Genomic DNA, 20,243 nt, shown 5'->3' with positions numbered 1-20,243 from the left:
GGAGAGGGTTAAACTGGGCTGCTTCTTAGAGGCAAGGATTCTGAGGCTTCGTCTGACATACTTCAGTCATGTTGTAAGGAGAGACCAATCCTTAGAGAAGGACATCATGCTTGGGAAGGTGGAGGGCAGGCGCAGGAGGGAAAGGCCCTCTAGGGGGTGGATTGATTCAGTGACTGGGGTAGTCGGGATAGGTGTTTCGGAGACAGTGAGATTGGCACGGGACAGAGCAGAGTTTAGGGCTGTTGTCATAGGGTCGCTATGAGTCGCAAGCCACTCGACAGCACATAACAACAACAACAATAACATTTTACTGCTCCCCACTGTAGTCCCCCACCCACCCACTCTCCGTTTTTTTCTGACCATAATTTGTAGGCTACGGGGGAATAGGGAACAAAGCTGGGATCTGGCACCCCCAAGATGCTGCCAGCGGGGGAGCGTCTGCACTTGGGAAATTGGCAGAGTGAGGAGGCCCAGCTCCTCACTGTAAGCTGATCTATTTGGTGGTGACCTTGCTCTGGAGACAATGATATTCCTTCAGCCTGAGGGAGCTGATGTTGATGAAGCCAGTGGCATCAATTGGTTCATAATCACACGTTCATGCTCACCAGCTCTTCATTGAAGAAGGAAAGTCCTTTCCTTCCACCCGTTCCTGTGACTTGGCAATGCAGTGGCGAACAAACTCACACTCAGGGCTGTGCCAGAAACCAGTGTACACCAGCTCAGTGAATTTCAAGGCCAGGCCTTGTTTGATTTTGTGCACTTCCTGACCCATCATGAAGGCCTCGATGTCTAAATGAGCATGATAAAGATTGTGCCTGCTGGGGTCTCGTAGATACCTCGGGGCTTCATTCCGATGAAGCAGTTTTCTGCGATGTTGATGTGACCCAGGCCATGCTTGCCAGTGACTTCATTCAGGTACATGAAGAGCTCCAAAGGATGTGCGGTGGATGGTACCATCCTTGACGTTTGTCACCTGCACGGGGACCCCTTTTTTGAAGTGGATCTCAAGATGTCGGGGGTGTTAGGGCCTTGGCTGGGTCCTGGATCTTTGTGTAGAGGCCTGGAGGTGCTTGGTTCTTGGGGTTCTCCAGGATTCCAGCCTCAAAGCTGATGTGCGTGAGGCTCTCGTCCATGCTACATGGGCTCTTGAGGGTGACTGGGATGGGGATTCCGTGTTGCTTCGCTTACTCCATCAGATCATTGTGGGCCTTCAACCAGTTGTAGAACTCCGGCATTTTCCAGGGGGTGATGACCTTAATCTGTGGGGCCAGTGATGAGCTCAAATCAGACCTGATCATTTCCCTTTCACGTGGCACCAAGAAACACATACTTGGCTCCCTCCCTATGGTCGATTTCCATTTGTTTACGAGCAAGCAGGGCCTGGCGAGAGAGGTGCTCAGGAGGTAGTGATTCTCGTACAGTGCACTAGACTGGACAGCGGGCCAGATGAATTCCTCCACAAACTCCTTGCTGACATCCTCAGTGAACACTTTTTTGGCTCCGAGCTTCAGGGCCTTCTTCCTGGATTCCTCAAAGTCTTCCTTCTGACCAATGTTGGCCAGGTAGGCAATGACATCGTAGCCTTGTTCCTTCAGCCACACCAGGATGCAGGAGGTGTCCAGGCCGCCGCTGTAGGCCAGAACCATGGAGTCCTTGCCGGACATCTTCTCTGGAATTAGTGGTGTGAGTTTCTGGCTTCAGGAATGTCAGCAAACCAACCACTCGAGGTCTGGGCACTGGTGGCAGGCAGCGGAGCAGGCGGCTATAGTTTTTTGTCTTCTTCAGTATGTGTTTCAAGTCTATTTTCTGCAAGCAAAGTTGTGTCATCTGCATAGTTCAGGCTATGATGAGTCTTCCTCCAATCTTGACACCATATTCCTTTTCATATAATACAGTTTCTCAAATGATCTGATCAGCGTATAGGTTAAATAGGTGTGGAGAAAGCCTATAACCCTGAGGCATCCCTCTCCTGATTTTAAATCATTCAGTGTTTCCGTTCTGCTTCTTGGGCTAAGTCTAGGTTTCACATGAGCACAATTAAGTGTTCTGGGATTCCCATTCTTCTCAATGTTAGTAGTCATGTGCTATGGTCCACACAGTTTAAAGTCTTTGCATAATCAATAAAACACAAGAAAAAATCTCTTAGTTTGCTCCTCCTGCCCCTTGTTCTGGATACTTCACGAAGATGGGGCAGAAATGAGGAATGATGTTTCAGGAGAAGGAGCCTCAGTGCAGGGTTCCTACCCTCAACAACTGCTGGCCTTGAGGTTTTCACTTTGAACCCACCAGAGGCTCTGTGGAATAAAGACCTGGCTGGCTGCTTCCCTCAACAAGATGGACTGACACAGTGACCGTGGCCATGGACGTGAGTGTGACAGGGAACATGAGGACAGCAGAGGGTAGTCACGAGATAGGCAAGGTTCCAGTCTGCTGTTCACAGGGTCGCTGTGAGTCATGGTTGACTCAGTAACAACAACAATCTGCTGTCATAAAAATTGTTTGTGGCTACATGTCTCAGAGTTGGCTCTGACTCATAGTAATTCTGTCAACAAAGATCATTGCACTGCCTGGGCCTGCCTCATCCTAACAATTGCTCCTGAGCTTGACTCCATTGTTGCAGCCATCTTTCCCATAGAACTTATATGCTTTACATAGACCTTACGCTTTATTATGGGAGCTCGAGTGGCTTAGTGGTAAGGAGTTTCATTGCCAACCCAAAGGCTTGCGGTTCGAATCCACCAGTTACTCTGTGGGAGAAAGTTAGGCAACTTGCTGGAGGGTCATCTCTGGGTCAGTTCTAGTTTGATAGTACAACAACAACACCACAATATCTACTGGAAAACTCTGTGGAGAAGTTCTCCTCTGGAATCACCAGGAGTCAAAACCCCCCAACTCAGTGGCTCCTAACATCTTACCAGAGCCAGGGAATGAGAATGTAGTTTCTCCCTTTTTCCCTGTTTGCCCCACTGTGTAGATGAGTGTGCCTGGCTGGTGACAAGGGTTAACTTGTTCACCTACTAACCAAAGACTGCCAAGCCTGGTGATCTATTTCCAAAAAAGTCACCCACTGAAAACTCTGTGGTTCTGATACATGATGACTCCTCATAAATCAGGATCAATCACATGGCAACTAGTTTTGAGGGTCTTTTTTTCTTTGTCATTGTTGTTGTGTTTTAAACGTGTGGATCAGCCTGCATTCAAGGGCTTTACTTTCTATTCCTTGGTTGCCTCACGGACCTGGACTTTAAATGCCCCAAACACTAAGATCACCGGAAAAAAGGAATTGACACATACACACAGAGAGACAGTGGCTGAGGGCCATCCTCGACTGAGAAGGCTGCTGAGCCTTTACAAGTGGTAATTCCAAAGCTTCAGCAGAGCAGCTTTTAAAGAGTCTGGTCTCAGCCCAGGGCCCTTTCTTAATCCTGGCAGGCCTGAGGGGGTGGGTTGGAGGTGGTATGAAGTACTCACTCAGAATCTTAGGGGGGCAGCCTTGCAAATTTCAGGGCCCTTGGGAGACTATGCTTTTCTTCCTTAAATGCTAGTTGGTACTCTGAGAACTAACGTGTGCTATTTGGAAATGTGGAGGCACTTGATTCAACTACACACTGTATTTCTGGACAAATGAAGAGGTTTTTCAGTAACTCACTCTTCTGGACTTGGGCCCAAACTCCCCTGGTCAAAGGCCACTACATTCCCTGGCAAGGACCCCATGGACAGTAATTTATATTCTAGAAAGACAGACGCGAGTCTAGGTTCTAGCCAGACAAGTGACTTAGACCTGGATAACGTGCTAGGGAGGAGGCGGGCTTCTGTTGAGGCCATTGTTAGGTGCTCTCGAATCAAGTATGACTAATAGCAACCCTCTGAACAGATCTGAGCCCTGTCCTGTCCTGTGCTATCCTCACAGTCTCTGGCACTTTGGGACCCATTGTTGCAGTCACTGTGTCAATCCTTCTGGGTGATGGTCTTCCTCTCCTTTACCGCCCCTCCACTTTCCCCAGCATGTCCCTCTCCAAGGAAATAGCCTTTCCTAGCCAACAGCCCCAAGTATGTGAGATGAAGCTTTATCATCCTTGCCTCCAAGAAACACTCTGGCTGCACTTTCTCCAAGACAGATGAGGACAGGCATGGAGCAAGAAGAGAGGAAGTGATTGTATTTGTCAAGGGTTCCCTAAGCTGAGTTTGACTTCTAGATGAACAGCTCTAGGCTCTGGTGAAAATAAGACAGTGAAAGATTCCATATCTACTACATAGCAGTTCTTTAGTAACTATTTCAATAAGTGAATGAACATGGGGTTTGGTGGGGAGTCTGTTGTTTGAGGGTCACACATACAGCATAAGGACGTGGGTAGCCATGAAGCATGAATTCTCTTCCTTGGTGAGGAGGTTGTCCCACACAGTCAGGTTGGGTTCCTCTGTGAGGAATCTCAGGAAATCCACTCCTGAGTGAGAGCTTTGGAAGCCGGTGGAGGCTAGGTCTGCCTTCCTCCCCCAGCTCACAGCCCCGCTTTCTGGATGCCTGCTATAGTTTAAGAGCTCGGCTTGGACAGTCTTCAAGGCCGGAGCTACAGGTCAGTAGGTTTAGGGAAGGAAGTCGGAAATTCCAAGTCAGCTACTCCATTTACTGAGAGGCTTGACTTTTCCTTGGGAGAAATGGAAAAAGAGTGTGTAACTAGTTCTTCTGAACTTGAGAGGGAGAGCAATGAGCGGGGGAAAGAAGACATCAAGCTGCCAAGCAGGTCAGGGATCTTCTTTCATAGAGCGCAGACCACTCCCAGCTCAACAGATGGGGCAGCCGTCTTCCCAGGTGGCGAGCTTTTCAAGCCGGCACAGCCAAACACAGGGGAGCTTTCTCTACCCCATATTGAAGGCCGTTGGGAGGCTTGCACTTAGCTGGACCTTAGGCGATCTGTCCTGGCCAGAGGCCCTTCCTTCCTCCCCAACATTCCCCAACAAGAGAGCACAGAGATGAGTCCTTCAAGCGTCTTCGGGCCTGACTCTGCCACTTTGTAGTGGGGCAACTGGGTTCAACTAACAACATACAGGGACAAGTAAAACATGGAAAAAAATGTTTTGTACATTATTCAGAATTTCAAGAGGAAGCCAGTATGTAGTTAAAGTATGTGTGAGTGCTTCTGAGGGCAGGAGTCCTGGGAGCCCTCACAGGTCTGAGCCCTGAAACAAGGAGGTGGGATGACTCTGGCAAGTTACCTCACTGCTCCAACTCTCCTGCTCCTCAGAGGATTGACGTTAAGAAAATGGTTGTGGCACAGGTGTATGATGTTGTTGTTAAGAGTCACTGAGTCGTAGACGACTCATAGCTACCCTATGAATGCAAGACCTGAACACTTGTATAACTTTCATCGTTTCTCCAAGTTCATAGGGTACCTAGAGGCAAGCTATTTTGGAGCTGGGTGCCACTCTTGCTTTCAAGCTTGTTTTAATCAGGGAGCACCACCAAACACTGTCCACCATGGCTAACCATTATCGCGGCTCTGGTGGCCTAGTAGCAAATAAACTGTGCTGTAGTCCCAAAAGCACGTGGTTCAAGGTCACCAGCTAGTTAGAAGCTATAAATTTATAGCAAAGTAAGCAGCCTGAATTTATATTTACCAAAATTTCAGTTTTGTGTATGCAGATACAGAGTCAAGAGACAAATGGATGTATATACTCACAGCTAAAACTTGCTTTGTCTCCCTACCTTTACATGTTTTCAAAGACTATTGGTTCCTTCAGGAAAATGACAGTCTTTCCCACCTTTGTGTTCACAGGGCCTAGATAGCATAAAACCTGAACTAAATCCACTACACAGCAACCCTTTGATGGGCATCCAGGAGGCAACCACCCATCTTTCTCCTGTAGATCAGATAGATCCAAGTGGTTCTGAACTGCCGACCTCTCAGTTAGCAGACCAATATGGAATGCATTTTGCTACCAGGGACCTTGGCACGCAGTAGGTGTTCAGTAAATGTTAAAGAAGCATCATGATCTCAGCCTGCTTCACTCAGAACCCAATTCTTTTATCTCTTTTCTCTCCTTTCTCTCTTCCCACTTCCTGTTCCCTCCACTTCCACTGTCCTTCCTTCTTTCCCTCCCTCCTTTCTCTTTCCTTTCACCTTGACCCTCTGAACCTCCACTCCCAACATGAAGTCAGACCGTTCATGTATTTCTTTTCATGAAGGCAACACTAGCCACCAGCTTGGCAGCTCATTACAACACGAAAGATGACATTATTCCTTCTCTGAGAACTGCTTTCCTTAGCGTTTATTAGGCTATAATCTTTATGCAAGCAGTTTGCCAGGCCTTTCTTCCACAAGGCCACTTGGGTGAGTTCAAACCCCCAAGCTGCAGGTTAGCAGCTGCATGCAAACCCCTTGTGCCACTAAGACTCCTTCCTGGGAAGGAAGGGTGGGGAGCCTGGCAGGAAGGCACTTGGATCCCTCAAGTTACAAGCCATAATTGACTGAGATAAGATATTCATATGCAAATGTCCCTCAAAAGTTCCAGATGATCACTCATTCTCCATCCTCATACTGAACATTTAGCATTGTCCAGGTGCTGAAAGACCAGGGGCCTCATGGAGGTGCTCAGAACAGGTCAAGACTGCACGAGCACATACTTTGCTTCACGAGGTCTTCCTTTAGAAGTGCCAACCCTTCTCAACTGTGGGGTGGGTCTCAGCAGAAATCTGACAATCACATTTACTTCCTGAAGCAGCAAGTGGCTGCCTCGCTGGTACCTGACTATCTTGAAGAATGTCTGAGGTAAGAGAAATCCTAACGTGTCCCCCCAAACCCTCTCCCTTCAGAGGGAGCACCTGGCACCCCTTCTCCTGTGTCCCTGGGCTGAAGATCCCTGTACGGTTTCCCCAACACTTCCTTGTAAACCTGCATGCTGAATGCTGTCCTGGATCCCTCCAGAAAATCAACAGTCTGTAGTCTGCCAGCTCTTACCACCCTGACCAATGTCCCACTGCAGCTGTGGACATCCCATTTCCCAACACCCCTCTCTGAGAGGACTTTCAGACTTTAGTGCTCAGCCCTAAAGGTGGAAACCCTGCATTCTGAGCATTGGGGCCACTCCTTACCGTGCTCCACTGAACAGGCCCTCCTTACTGGGCCTAGCAGCACAGGCCCTCCTTATCATGCCTCAAAGGACCCCAACCATCACAAAGGCCTCTCTTCCCTCTGTCTCTAGCTTCTTGTTCTATGTCTAGATTTGACTCAGTACCACACAACAGAATGCTGCCCAAACCTATGTCTCCTCACAATATTTGCTATTCTGTAGTCCACTGTTGTGCCACTATATATTTTGAACACCTTCCAACCTAGAAAATCTTGTGGTAATATATCAGATACTATTCTGTTATAATCCTTGAGGTTTTCACTGGCTAAATTTCAGAAGTAGGTGGCCAGGACTTTCTTCCTGAAAGTTCCACTGAAATCTGTCCACCACAGGTGACCCTACTGGTATTTGAGATATCAACAATTGTTTCCAACATCACAGAAGCGTGCAAGTCACCCCAGGAGAGCCAAGAGCCAGATAGATAGTGGCCACACCCAGGAGCTTCCTCTGTGTCTGTTCTTTTATCAAAACTTTTTATCAAAACTTGGGTGTAAGGGGAGCTCTGGTGGCCTAGTGGCAAGGAGCTGCAACTACAATCCCAGAGGCACACGGTTCGAATCCACCAGATGCTCTGCCGGGAAAAGGAGGGACAATCTCCTCCTGTACCAGTCAGATCTGATTTAACGGTACACTCACACAAAAATTTAAAAAAAAAAACCAAAAAAATAAAAAAAAAAACTTGGGTGTAGCCTCACCTTCTCCCTGCTTTGATTGGGCCCCCTCAATCCTCATGAAATCTTGTTATTGTGCCCATTTCGTAGCTGGGAAGAACGAGGCACAGAGAAACCTGTGTTTCTCAGAGGTGGCTCTGCGGATACCTTTCCTGGGAGCCCAGGCTCTACAGCATTTGGAGCAAATCGTGGTTTCGAGCCCTTGCTTCTCCAGGCACAGTCTCTTCAGAGCTGTCAGCAGTGGGCAGCACCCCCAGTTCCCAGCACTCCCTGAGAGTCAGCTTCCCTCCCTGAGCTGACACCCAGGATGCAGCACACAGCACTGCCCCGGAAGCTGCCTGCAGCCTCCCCATAGACCTTTCAGAGGAGCTGTTTTTGAAGAAAGGAGAGTGCAGGAGAGAGCTGGTGACAGAAAGGCCACAAAGGGGGCTCTTTGAAGAGAAAAGCAAAAACACATATTAAACTACAAGTGACACTTCCTCATTAGCCCAGGCTGGCCAGCTCTCTCTGGCCCTAGCCCCACACCAATCCCCAGAGGACTACTGGCTCTGAGCACCGGCACAGAAAGTTCTTCCCAGGCTCAATTAGATGCAGACACAGGAGCAGATGCACATTCTCAGGGAGACGGACCCAGGCCCTGGCAGCAACCCCCGCAGCTGCCCATCTCTAGCAGGGCCCTCAAAAGGACATAAGGCGTGGGAGCCAGTGCTTGGGGGGGGGGGTCGCCACAGGGCCCACCAGGCGGCCATCAGATCTTGGCAGGAAGAGAAAACATTTTGCCCTTATAGAGCGTACAGAGAAAGCCAGCGTGGCTGGGCAGCCCAACTTCTGCCAGTCTTCATGGGGTGGAGAACAAAACCTCTTTTTTTCCTGGTGCTCGAACCCTTTGCCAGGACAGGCCATGGGTTATTTCTTTCCCAGCTCCCCCTGGCACCCGGAGGTGTGTCAGGCAGAGCTGCCCAGAGCCCATTGAGCAGAGGCCCTGAATGGGCCTGGCCAGGGGGCCCAGGCCCACTCACCAGGCATTGGCTTTGCATTCTGAGAGATCCACCTTTACTACCTGGGCCACAATCTCTGCTCCTCATTGTTTGTTGTAAGTTTCCACACTTTCACTATGACTCGTAGCAACACTATGAACAATGGATCTGAACCATACTTGATCCTGTGCCATCTTCATCATCTCTGATATAGTTGAGCCCATTCTGACAGTCGCTGTGTCAATCCATCTCATTGGGGGGAGGGGGGTCCTTCCTCTCTTTCGCTGACTGTCCTTCCCAGCATATCCTCTTCTAAGGACTTGCCCCTTCCAACAACACGCCCAAAGTATGCGAGAAGAAACCTTGCTCTCTTTGCCTCCACGGAGCACCCTGGTGGCATCTTTTCCAAAATAAGGCAAGTGAAAAAGACAAGGTACAAAAGGTGTCTACAGCCAATTTAGGGAGAGGGGTGTGGGGGTAACAATAGATGTATTAATATATAGCCATGCATACACAAGCGAAAATATATTTACGTTTGTGCACATATTCCCCTTGGAAGGATGTACAAAAATAAACAAGTTGCCTCTAGGAAGGCAAATTAGTGACTAAAGAGAAAGGAAGCCTAGAATGGTGCAGATAACATGCTCAGCTACTGACTGGAAAGTTGCCAGCTTGAGTCCACCCAGAGGTGCCTTGGAAGAAAGGCCTGGCAAACCACCTCTGAAAAACTGGAGATTAAGAACATAATGGAGTGTAGTTTCACATACACGTAGCGGGTCACCATGAGTCAGAACTCACATTTGCCAGCATCTTGTACACTGTATGCTTGGCTCTAGAGGATCTGGGAAAGTTTTCACACTGTACCTTTTGTAGCTTTAATGGTTTTAATTCTTAAATAGTCATATCTTCAAAAAGAAGATTTAAAACCTCAAAAGATAGGGGAACACCAAGCACCTTACAGGACTGCATGAAGATAAAATGAGCTGACATCAAAGTAATGCCAGCGGGCACAGGTAGGTTGTCAGGAAGTCCTGCAGGTGCCTGGCACTCCCAGTGCACACACACTGGCTTGTTTCTGCTTCTACTCTTATGGGTCATGGAAAGAGCAGGACAAATAGATGGTCCTTGCTGAACCTGTGGGACCCTGAAGTCCAGGAGAGAAGCATGACCTGTCTAAGATCACAGCAGACGGAAGTGATGTGGCGATATACCTTGGGCCAGAAGCTTATTCCCAGGAGCCTGAAAACATCTGTTGTTATGTGCTGTCTAGTCACTTTTAACACAAGAGCCCTAAACCCTGCTCTATCCTGTGCCAACCTTCCTGTCTTTGACACACCTACCCTTGTTGCCCCAGTGACTGAATCAACATATGTAAAAACTAGAAAAATGATCAAGATTGTTCATGTTGTAAGCACCAAGTGCAAACCAGAAAATATGGTTTCCAAGAAAATATGACTTACAAATTTATCCTTCAGAAGAATTCAACCCTTGGGTAAGTAGGGAAGAATTTTAGCCCAGGGTTTGAGACCAACGTAGCTCAATATCAGGATCTAGTCTCACGCAAAAGCAAATCATTCCCAACAGGCCCATTTTCAGAGTGATCACGAACTCAAATCTACTAGAGTCCATTCTGACTCATAGTGGAACTTCTGTCAGGTTTCTAAGGCAGTAAGTATTGACAGGAGGAGACTACCTATCTTTCTCTTGCAAAGCACCTGGTGAATCTGAACCACTGGGGCATCACCACCTTCTAGTTAATAGACCACGTCACCATGGCTCTGGACATGCTCTTCTCACTGGTTCCTCCTCCCAGCCTCAAGCTTATCATCACCTGGAAATGAATCCGTTTCTCAAATACCCAATCCTTCCCACACCCAGGGACCTCCAATGCCATGGAGCTTCGCTCTGTACTCCACGTTCTACCAAATCCCAGGAACACCAAGAAGTCCAAGGGACTGCTCAGGATTCCAATATGACTGGGAAAATACGTTGACAAAACTGCCAGAAATCCACTCTGCATTCAGAAGAGGCCAAGGAACAAGGTATATCACTGCTGTTGTCAGATGGATCTGGGTGAAAAGCAGAGAATACCAGAAAGATATTTCTCTGTGGTTTAGTGATTATGCAGAGATGTGGATAGCTCCGCATAGTGATAGCCGGGCCACAGCCGAGATCAGACTCCAGGCAGGACTGAGCACCCTCTACAAAGAGAGAAATTTGTTCAACTCCCCTGAGGAGAAACTGGATGCCCTCTGAAAACAAAAGGTTCCTCCCAGCCTCCCACCAGAGGGGATGCCATGTCTGAACTTTGGTCTTAGTTTAAAGATTAAGCTTACCCATTGTTATGTTGGCAACACTTAAGTATAAGGAAAATATAGCTTCACGAGATAGAATTTTCTATTATTATTGGCTTATACTAAATAAAAACCATAGGGAGACTAAGAAAGGGGCCTTTTCACAGTGCTAAGTTGTGAGAGGACCTCTGCCTAAGCCTTCCTCATTTTCAGAACTCATTTCCTCATATCCCCGTTTTCTTTCTTTTTTTTTTATATCCCCATTTTCTTTGTGCGTCCTGTTAACAACACACACAAATTTGACTCTGTGGATTATAACAAACCATGGCTAACACTGAGATGAATGAGAATCCCAGAATACTTAATTTTGCTGAGAACCCCAGAACACTTAATTTTGCTTATAAGAAACCTATATGCAGACCAAGAAGTAGTAGTCTAAACAGAGCAAGAGGAAAACTGCATGGTTTGAAATAAGGAAAGGTGTGTGGTTATCTTTTCCCTATACTTATTCAATCTGTATGCTGAGCAAATCATTTGATAAGATGGACAAAAGAAGAAGAATGTGGTCTCACAATTAGAGGAAAACTCATCAACAGCTTGTATTATGAAGATGACACAATCTTGCTTGCAGAAACTGAAAAAGATTTGAAACACTGCAGAAGGTAAGAGACCACAGCCTTCAATATGGATTATATCTCAACATCAAGAAAACAGAATTCTTTGCCACTAGGCCAGTAGGCAGCATGATGGAAGGTGGAGAAAAGATTGAAATGGTTAATGATTTCATCTTGACTGAATCCACAATCAACATTCTAGGCAACAGCAGTCAAGAAATCAATAGTCCATCATAGAGGTCACTGAAGAGCACGCTGAACTCTTCCAAAATGGCCCTCTGGAGAAGAAGAACTTGAGCTGTAGAGAGAAGAGAAGGTCTTCCGAGGAGGAAAATACTAGGTATGTGAAGTGCTGGGAATGAGTCTGGTATGCTCACAGCCAGAGCAGGGGACATGGTGGGAAAAGAGCCTGGAGGAACAGACAGGGCCTTACAGGGATCCTCAAGCGGGGAAGGGTTACGTTGAAAGGAATGCTCCCGGGTGGCCTTTGGCAGGATGAGTCAGAACCGGCTGTTCTTAGAAAGAATACATTTTTTTTTTTTTTTTAGAAAGAATACATTAACATTCACTCAAGGGACTTGAGAAATTACCACCCTAGGGCAAAATAAACTGAAAAGGCAAATTTATGGTCATGGACCTTCCAGTAGGTTTTCAGTGGTTGTAAATCAAATAGGAGGAGATTTCCCATCTTGTTCTCTCAGAGCCGCTAGTGGATTCATGTCATCCATCTTTAGGTTGGTAGCACGACTCCTTGCTAGGCCACTGTTGTTGTCATTGTGTGCGATTAAGTAGGTCTTCAAAGGCAGTAAATTGCAAAGGAGGAGATTGCCCATCATTCTCCCACAGAATACTTGGTGGATTTGAACCATGTACCTTCAGGTTAGCAGTGCAATTCCTTACCACTAAGTCATCAGAACTTCCTACTAAGTGAGCTACTGCTATTGTTGTGTACTATAGAGGGGGAAACGATCCATAGCTGACCCGCTGGGTGGGTTTTCAGAGGCAGTTAATAGCACAGGAGGAGATTGCCCACCCTCCTCCCACGGAGCAGCTGGTGGCCTTGAACCACGTCTTCAGGATTGCAGTGCAGCTTCTTGCCACTAGGCCACCACCAGAGCTCCCTATTAAGCCACTGTTGTTTGTTGTTAATTGCTGTCGAGTCCTAGGTGACTCATAGCAACCCTATGCACGAACGACCTTAACATTTGTATAACTTTCATAATTTCTCCAAGTTCATAGGGTTTCGGGGGCAAGCTATTTCAGAAGTGGATGCCACTCCTGCTTCCAAGCTTTTTTAATCGGGGAGCTCCACCAAACACTGTCCACCATGGGTAACCATTATCACATTTGACACATCAGTGTCACAGTGTTTAGCATTACAGCCACCACGAGCTACCTCTGTAGAGCAAATGTCCAGATCAATGCTATACCACTTAGAAGAATGTTTGAACAAAAACCATGAAAACTAAGCCTGAGGACCACAAATTAAAAATCACCCACCTTTGGCTTGGTAGCATCATTTTCTGTCCCCTAGGCCAACTGAGCTCTCTCTATGTTAAGCCACTAGACCTCCCTTTTTGCTCTTCAATAAATAAAATACAGAGAGAAAAAAAAAATACTGAGGATTCTATAGGTTAAAGAAATTTTAAAAGACATTGGCCAATTCACTAAAAAAACTTAGTAGCACATATTAAAAGACAGAAACCCCCAAAAAAAGTTTAAAAAAAAAATCAAAGAATTTTAACAATGGTTGGATTTTTTAATATTAAGAAATTACTGTGCTAAAAAAAAAAAGAAATTACTGTGCTAATGTTTTATTAGGTTCTTATCTTTTAGAGACACTATGTGATATAGTTTTGGATGAAATAATATGATGCCTGGAACTTAAAAATTACGCAGGCATGAGTGTAGAGATAAACTAAGATTGTCCACGATGATTGTTATGGAAATAAAAACTTTGTTTTTTAAAGAAGGACACTAGTAGTCAGTGTGTCAGCAATCTACTTAATTCCCTTGGCACCATATTTTTATGTTCCTTTTGATAAGACAGAGTGAGTACTTGGGCCACAGATTTCAAGGGATGCGGGGATAGAAGGGAGAGAGTATTGAGTATGGTGCTCACTGCTGTAGTGTTGTCTCTGTTAGAAATGGAGTTGAGGGCGAAAGAGAGAAATAAAGAAAGAAACTGGTCCCAAGAAACGAACAGGCCTTTATTGCATGGTCTGAGAGGGGCGCCAAAGTGACCAGGAGCAGAGAAAGTAAAAATGGTGCACTCATAATTAGGAGTAGTCTCTTTTTACAGGGGTCTTGGGGAGGGCTAGGGAAGATGGTACCTCTTGGAATCTGGGATTTAATTAACTCAGGTCAGGGCTTCCTGATCAGGGCCAGAGTCTTATCATAACTTACTGTTTGGTCTGGTCTTTGTCCTGGTTGCCCTTGAAACCACCAGGTTTCTCAGGGAGTGACTAGGCGTGGGGGCAACTGCTATATTTTTCCTCTTCTGCTCCACTAAAAAGTCTGGCCAAGCTCACGATGGCCTCCACTCACTGTCACAGATGATAGTTTTCAGAGTCCCAACTGTGGGCCTCTGCCGACCAGACGCTCTCGCTTGTCAGAACCCTCCTGGTTCTCCCTGCCTCTGCTTTGTTCTCTGCTCTGGGGCTATTTCCTATACTGACTTTTCAGCCTTGCTTTCTGCTCTCAGCCCTCTGTTCTTTCCCCAAGCGGTGCTACTGCTCCCAAGGACTCTGGAGGGAGCTCTGATGGCCTAGTTGGCAAGGAGTGGTGCTGTTAATACAAAGGTGAGTGCTCTGAGTCCACATTACTCTTTTTATTTTTACTGTTGGGTAAAAAAGGTGGTCTAGTACCCTTGTACATAAGGATTTTTGATGTTAACTAGAAGGCTGAGCTTCTCACACTTCATATTCACTAGCCACTCTGTGGGAGAAAGATGATCAATCTTCTGTGCAATTTACAGCCTTAGAAATTCAATGGAGGATCATCTATGAGTCGGTTCTGAGTCAATAGCAATGAGGTTTGGTGTTTTGGGTTTTTTTTTTTAGTAGGGTTAAAGCTTTATGCAAAAAAGTTTGTAAGACCCTCAACAAATGGATTGACTGCAACACACTTGAGTATGGAGGATATTGTGAGGTTGATGTGAGAGAGGGCAAGATTTCAATCTGGTTTTTTTTTAATTGTTATTATTAATTTTAATGAAAGTTTACAGAAACTGAGGATTTCCACTCATTCACTGTTGCACTTTTCTCCCTGCCCACCCTTCCCTCTCCCCAATTTGCTCTTTGCTTTGAAAAGTAGAAGAAAAATTCTTTCATTGTTATACAATCCTTCCCCCAAAGCCCACTCCACTATGCAGCCTTCGTTCTGGACTTCTATCATGACAAAAATACCTAATCACATATCCCTTTTAAACAGTTTTCTCCCTCATCTGTTTCAATTTGGTATGCATTATTTACCCCATCTTTCTTAGTCTCTCCTCAACACCGATGTCAGTCCTGTTTTACAACAGTGGCACTATGAAATGTTTGTCCTTTTATGACTGAGATATTTCACTCAGCATAATGTCCTCCAGGGTCACCCATTTTGAATAATATTTCCCTTATTTTTCAAGGCAGCATAGTATTCCATTGTGTGAATATACCATAGTTTCTCTATCCATTCGTTTTTTGATGGGCCAATCTGTTCTTAATAAGATTACTATGAGTCCTACTCAACCGCGCCTCACAACATATACTGTTGGGTTTGTTATAATTTTGTTGGTTTAAATGGTTAGAAAAAAGTCATGGCAGATTAAAAATGGCATCTGGGCTTATGTTGAGCAAGGCTCTGATTGTCCTCAGGCTCTCACCCCAGGTCACAGATCTCTGCAGACCAAATGCGCCCAGACTTCAGGCTGTAGCAGGGTATAACAGCGGTGACTGCCCGCCCTCTCGCTCTTAGGGCGCAGTCGCAGCTGGTAGCATTATCATCCACACAGGTGCTGAACAATTTTCAACAGAGCTTCCAGGCTGAGACTAGGAAGGCAGCTGGGGCTCTGCTTCTGAAAACCAGCCAGTGGGACCTCTGTAGTTCACAGGACACTATCTGCAGCAGATGTCGGTAATGGCACAGGACTGGGAAGACATTTGTTCACTTGTGTGTTGTCATGAATCAGGGGCCACTGTTGCTAAAAAAAAAAACCCACAAACAAAACCAACAACCAAACAAACAAACAACAACAAAAAAACACCCCAAGAAACCCACCAAAACAGAACAATAAGGGCTTTGAAATCCTAAGAGGACTGTCCCTGCAGGGGGAAGAGAAAGAAAAGTGACTTTGATGGTTTTGTGTTGCTAGCGGTCATCTTCCCTGATGAAGTGCCTGAAGCCAGCAAAGGTCCTTTGCTCACTGGAGAGCTGGCGCTCACTCCCTTCCTGGTTGAACTTCTGAATCTTGGGCCTCACATTCATTCCTTTAACTTCAGCTTCCCTCAGGCTACCCCCATCCACTCGGAAATTCCTGAAATTTCCCACATATCTCTCCCCCAAGAACAAAGCCTGCAGCAAAATGGAACACAGCTGGAGGCGGTGGCATTTCCTGTCTCTGGTCTAGCCTGGCACAGAGATGGGCTGTCATTGTTGTTGTTGTTATGTGCCCATTGAGTCGCTTGCGACTCATAGCGACCCTATGTACAACAGCCCTAAACTCTGCTCTGTCCTGTGCCAATAGCACTCTCTGACACACCCATCCCAATTACCCCAGTCACTGAATCAATCCACCTCATAGAGGGCCTTCCCCTCCTGCGTTGTCCCTCCACCCTCCCAAGCATGATGTCCTTTTCCATGGACCGGTTTCTCCTCACAACATATCCAAAGTATGTTAGACAAAGCCTCAGAATCCTTGCCTCCAAGGAGCAGCCCGGTTTAACCCTCTCCAGGACAAATCTGTTTGTTTTCCTAGCAGTCCATGGTACCCTCAATACTCTTCTCCAGCACTACAGCTCAGAGGCATCAATTCTCCTTCTATCCTCCTTAGTCATTGTCCAACTCTCTGACGCATAACAAGTGATAGCAAAGACCATGGCCTGTATCAGACACACCTTAGTCTCCAAAGAGACACCATTGTTCTTCAGTACTTTAGAAAGTCCCTAACAGCAGACTTTCCCATCTCAATATGTCTTTTAATTTCCTGGCTACTGGTGTCAAGAGTGTTGAGTGTGGAGCCAAGCAGACTAAATCTCAATCTCTTCATCATCCATCCGGATGCTGCCAATTGGTCCAGTGGTGAGAATCTTTGTCTTCTTGACATTGAGCCTCAATCCATATTGAAGGCTGCAGTCCTTGACCCTCTGCAGCAAGTGCTTCAGATCCTCCTCAGTTTCAGCAAGGAGGATTGTGTCATCTGCATAACACAGATTGCTGATAGATCTTCCACCAATCCTGACACCACACTTCTTCTTCTCATAGAACCCAGCCTCCCAGATAATCTGTTCTGCATACTGGTTGAAAAGATACGGAGACAAGACACATCCCTGGTGTATGTCCTTCCCAATTTTGAACCACACAGTGTTTCCCTGCTCTGTTCTGATGACTGCCTCTTGGTCCAAGTATAGGTTTCACATTAGCACGATCAAGTGTTCTGGGATTCCCATTCTTCTCAGAGTCAGCCACAGTTTGTTATGGTCCACACAGTCAAATGCTTTGGGCTGGGTGCGTCTGATACAGGCCATAGTCTTCGCAATCACCTGTTATGCATCAGAGAGTTGGACAGTGACCAAGGAGGATAGAAGGAGAACTGATGCCTTTGAGCTGTGGTGCTGGAGAAGAGTACTGAGAATACCATGGACTGCTAGGAAAACAAATAGATTTGTCCTGGAGAGGGTTAAACCGGGTGGCTCCTTGGAGGCAAGGATTCTGAGGCTCCGTCTAACTTACTTCGGACATGTAGTGAGGAGAGACCGGTCATTGGAGAGGGACATCATGCTTGGGAGGGTGGAGGGACGGCGCAGGAGGGGAAGACCCTCTATAAGGTGGATTGATTCAGTGACTGGGATAATTGGGATGGGAGTGTCAGAGACAGTGCGATTGGCACAGGACAGAGCAGAGTTTAGGGCTGTTGTACATAGGGTCGCTATGAGTCGCAGGCGACTCGACGGCACATAACAACAACAACAACAATGGTACAGGTACACCTGGGCAAGTCTTCAGCTCCAGCCACAGGGCAATATAGTGCCAGTTCCTCTGGGACAGGTCTGGGTCAACCCTGGCTCCCTAGGGAAGGAGTGGCTATTGTAAGTGAAAGGCCAGCCAACTACACCCTTTCAAAAGCTGCAGAAAGCGCATAGTCATGTCTAGTTCAAGTGCAAAGTTCAGTTGACTCACGCAGCAGTTCACACCAGAAGCAGGCCAAGACGCAAAATCATAGCTAATCCTAGGTAGATCTCTAGAGTCTCAGTGCACCACGTGTCTTTCTAGCAGAAAGGTGAGCAATGTGGACGTGAATTCATCAGCTGCTCTGTGACTGAAGGTGGGCAGTCACCTCCAGCTTCCAAAACTTTGAATTGGAATAAACTTGATGAAAGTTTTGTTAAATAGTAAAATGACCCTAGAGAGTACTTAATAAGAACCTTACTTTAACAATTATACTTATTTCCAGCCAGAAATCCAAGCTGAATTCAGGAGAGGCCTTGGAACAAAGACTATCAGTTCTACTGTCAAATGAATCTTGACTGAAAGCAGAGAATTCCAAAAATATGTAAATCTGTGTTTTGTTAACTATGCAAAGGCACTTGACCATGGATCTTAATAAATTGTGGGTAACATTCATGAGTATAGGAATTCCAGAACACAGAATGGTGGTCTTGTGAAACATGTATATAGCTCAAAAATCAGCCATTCAAAAATGACAAGGTTTAATAAAATCAGGAACAGAATCTGAACAAAGGAAACAACATATGGTTGAAAAATGAGGAAAGGTTTGTGTTAAGGTTGTATCCTTTCTCCACACCTATTCAATCTGTATGCTGAACAAATAATGCAAGGAATAAAAAGAAAATAAAAATGTGGTGTCAATGACTTATGCCGATGGCATAACCTTGCTTATAGAAATGAAGAAGACTTGAGGCACTTCTTGAAGATCATAAACTACAGCTTTCAGAAACTGATTGTATTTCATCATCAAGAAAACCAAAATCTTCAAAATCAGACCAATACGCAGCATCATGATAAATAAAGACCAAAGTTAGCTCTTTCCCTTTACTTAGATCCACAGTCACAAGTCATAATAGAAGCAGTCAAAAATCAAGACATTTGACAGTAGGCAAAGTTCCCCTCAAGGACCCCTCTAAAGAGAAAGCATATGCATCTGGTTATGCTTAAACAATAAGAAGACTGAAGAAGAATTGATGTCATTGAATTATGATGGTGAAGAGTATTCTTTTTTCCCCAAAGTAAAAAAAAATAATTTAATTTGTCTTATCATATACTTTTCAGCTGTTTACTGAAATGTAATTAGGAAAGATAAAAATTGCCTTTGAAGGGGGTTGTAATAGCAGCTATCAAAGCAATATTTAAACATGATTTCAAGAATGCCAAGAGTATGGAACATTACATGAATTCATACATCCTTTTACCAGGGCCATGCTAATCTTGCCTGTGTCGTTCCAGTTTTAATGTACATGCTGCCGAAGCGAGTAATGGCCAAGAATACAGATACAGACTGCCAAAACCAAACGTATACGTTTGGAGGATGTGTAACCACCACGCTACCTTAGAGGCAAGGATTGTAAAACTTCACCTCCTGTATTTTGGAAATGCTGTCAGGCGGAACCAGTGCTTGGACAAAGATGAGGAGAGGATGACAGAGAAAACAGAAAGACCCTCAACAAGTGAACTGAAACAGTGACTACTGCAGTGGCTTGGGCATGGCATGAGAGGGCAAGGATCTGCCCTGCTGTCCATAGGGTCACTATGAATCATGGTCTATACAGAGTTCCTAACTATGTCTTATATACACCTCATGAAATTCCTAGGCAGTAAACCTAGATCTCTATTGTGAATTTTTTTTTTATTTCTTTAGTTCTTTTTTAAAAATTTCTTTCTTATTGGGATTTTAACAAACGTTTACAGAAATGTTGGATTTTCATTCATTCACAGTTGTACCCTAGATCTCTATTGTATGGGTGTGGAGATCTGAGAGACCTAATAACTTGTTTAGAGTCACACACTGGCTGAGAGTGAGGACCTAGGTCTGCCATTCATTTAAAAAATAGGGTGCTGGATACACCCAGCTTTTACATTGGTTTTGTGGGGAGGGCTATGGTGGGGTCACTATTTCCAGTTATGGAGATGGCATAGGAGAGAGGAACAATTCGGGTCTTATCTGAGGAAGTGGCTCAGGTAAGGGGAGCCAGATTGTGACCTCACTTCCTTGGCAACTAAGAATGACAGAACTTGGGATCCTAGCAACCAGGCCTCCAGCTACAAGACACAAGAAGCTCAGGTAGACACTGCTCCCTAATAACTTCACTTGTTGTCTTAAAAAAACCGAGTTCAACTCTTTTG

At 45.7% G+C, this 20,243-nt stretch overlaps 1 pseudogene; it reads right to left on the bottom strand.

Annotated features, from left to right (window-relative positions):
- Positions 1-493: 493 nt before the first annotated feature.
- On the bottom strand, positions 494-1,664 carry LOC102850819 (annotated as a pseudogene).
- Between the last annotated feature and the right edge of the window lie 18,579 nt (positions 1,665-20,243).

The sequence above is a fragment of the Elephantulus edwardii genome, unplaced genomic scaffold, assembly GCF_000299155.1.
Source record: "Elephantulus edwardii isolate Elephantulus edwardi_28Jun2011 unplaced genomic scaffold, EleEdw1.0 scaffold00041, whole genome shotgun sequence".
Classification (NCBI taxonomy): Eukaryota; Metazoa; Chordata; class Mammalia; order Macroscelidea; family Macroscelididae; genus Elephantulus; species Elephantulus edwardii.
Note: the sequence above shows the minus strand (reverse complement) of the source record. Positions and strands in the feature narration are given on the sequence as shown.